The sequence below is a fragment of the Neodiprion lecontei genome, chromosome 4 (genome assembly GCF_021901455.1).
Source record: "Neodiprion lecontei isolate iyNeoLeco1 chromosome 4, iyNeoLeco1.1, whole genome shotgun sequence".
In the NCBI taxonomy this organism is placed as follows: Eukaryota; Metazoa; Arthropoda; class Insecta; order Hymenoptera; family Diprionidae; genus Neodiprion; species Neodiprion lecontei.
This window is the reverse complement of record NC_060263.1, coordinates 25,544,973-25,547,842: the sequence shown is the minus strand read 5'-3', so window position 1 is coordinate 25,547,842 and position 2,870 is coordinate 25,544,973.

The window sequence follows — 2,870 nt, the reverse complement described above, 5'->3', positions numbered from 1 at the left end:
GTATTGCGTATATTAATTAATTTCCCCTACAATCAGTATTTTAATTGGGGCCAAGAGTAAAAATATTTTCAGTGATATTGATTTTTCCCATATACGAGAGCGAAAGAGTTTCATTTGCAGCCTCAAAGTGTACAGCATTCGGTTTTCATCATCAGTGCTGACTGCTTAAACAACAAACGGAATCTAAAACGATTATTGCTCAAACAAAAAATTTTCTGACTGTGAGAGGAAATTTACTATTAAGAACTAGAACTAACATGTAGAAAGTATTACTTATTTTTCCAAATATACGAACAATAAATTGTTTTCTAAATGATTCTATTCATTTGTTTATACGAGGGTAGGGAGCTAGTCATTTTTCTTACTTTCTTTATAAGAAAAACTAAATTCAATAACTTCTTCGATAATTATTTTAATAGACTACAAGATTACAAGGATTATATGAGATTAAAAGAGATAACAAAGCTCACATAAAATTACGGGGCGTTTGCATCTATACCAGATTATAACAGTGATTAATCCTTTGTAAAAATACTCCAAAAATTAACATGTTTGGTCAGGGTAATGATTACTGAAAATATTAAAACAGAGGCCTGATTATTTTTATCGTGCTAATTAGGCACGTTGGAGTTAAGAGCCAATAAAAAGAGTCAATCTCCAGCGTTATTGAATACGGTAAAAATTTGGACCACAAATCCAAAGGGGCTTAGCTTTTTTTCGACGAAAAAATTGTTGAATATTTTTTTTTTTTTTTTATTGTGATTAAATCAATAAATTATGTATGTATAAATTTACGCTATCGAATTCACTCCCGCCTACAACGAATGAATGATCACCCGAGTATAATTCGGCAAGGGAGGAGAGAATCTGTCAGTCGCTATCCTAGAATTGTAACGTCACCGAGCGACTGCTGAACCCTCGATGATGCGACCAACCACTTCTTATAAAAGCGCCACCGCGGAGCGACACTCACTGCTCGTCTGACCAGCGCCGAGTTGACATCAGCTTGGATTATCGAAAGACCCCATATCTTGGTTAAATAACAGGTTGACAATTAGTACCCTCTTTTACTTTATCGCACCGAGTTTGTGCAACTTTCTTGAGAGCATTTAATTCATGCACTGTACTTGATTGCGCCTAGTTCGTGCAATCTTGTCCGCAGCACCTAGCTCGCGCTATTTTCTCCAATGGAATCGTTCGTTTACAATCATGAAACGCATTATGTGTACTACTTCCTTCAAGTTTGGACACGTTGTCTACTCACCTTTGAAAATAACCAAATTGTGCCTACATTTCTGGACAAACCTCCTCAATCAACAACGAATTAACACTGTACTTTTCAGATTTTTCCGATACAGAGCTAGTCATGTTATAACACCACGATTATTCTTCTAATTTCAATTAATTTTCTTATCCTACCTCATTTATTATAATTATCTTTCACATATATCTTTTCTTTCCAAAGACTCAGTCTGATTCTTTGGACGATTCATCCGAGCCAAACCCTACTATTATACACCATTGATGGTTGAACATTCTGACGTATAACGAATACGATGTACGTACATAATTTATTGCTTATTACAAAAATTGTGCCACACCATGGCTAAATAGTGCGGACCCTTGAAGGGCCAGAGATTTGAAGAGATAATTTTTCAATTTTCGAAAGTTCGAGAATTTCGTCGTTTGCCTGTTCATTGTACATATAAGATTGCTAGGATAAAAAGTGTGACATCAAAGAGTTTCTGAATCTCGTCTTGGTTCTCATTTGTAATGCTGACGAGCAAACAGCACTTTAGGTAGCTCTGTTACACTTTATCGTTTAAAAATAACCAGGCTAGAAATTGACGTTCATACTTAACAATATATAACAAAATAAAATCACTGCATTACTCTGTGATCCATCATCGATGATTAACTTATCATATAATCATTTTATTCTGACAGTATTTCATACAACTGGAACATATTTGAGATTTCGCTGTAATGATACACATAAAACGTAACATCTATGCACGTTTCAGGATATTCTTAGTATTGCTGGAATCAATTCTTCGATGCATTATACCGAGGTAATTTTGCGAGAAAAATCGATTGGGCGCAGTCAGAACAGGCTGCGAGCGGTGGGTCAAAAGTTACAGCCAAAAAACCAGAACCTGAATTTTCGACATTCTTCAGCAGGTGCTTTTTCGCTCGCCATTTCTCTCCTGTTGGTCCTACGCTCTTTTCGCCGCGATTTCTGAGTTCCTGAGGGTCCAATTGGTCAGATAAGGGTCATTTGAATCGAATCTGAGACCAAAAGTTTTTTGCCCAAAAAAAAGTAAGGCTAACCCCTTTGTGTTTTTGGTGAAAATTTTCGCGATTTCGAAAAGTGCTGGAATAAATTCTTTCATGCACTATGTCGACGTAATTTTGCGAGAGAAATCGATTGGGCGCAGTCCGAATACGCTGCGAGCAGCGAATCAAAAGTTACAGCCAAAAAACAAAACCTGTGATTATATGAATCCTTACGTAATGTTTTTGATGTGTTCTTATACTGAAAATATTTATTGCTATTCCAGGTACAACCCGAGGTGGTTATCGGTGGTTGTTCGAGGTGGTTGGCGATTGTTGGAGGTGGTCGGAGGTGGACGAGGAGGAGGACGAACTGAACTGAGTCTCAAAGCCCTGTTGACATAAAAGCAGCTATTCGATAGAAATTATAGTTTATAGTTTACACAGCCCATTGCATGATATTTCATTATAAGTACATATGTTTCAATGTATTTAGGAATAATTTATCAAATATACAGAGGTCATGTGCAAATAATAAATGAATTCGACCGCAGTTTGATGTATTTATTAGAGCTTTAACAATAAATTTAGGCTTT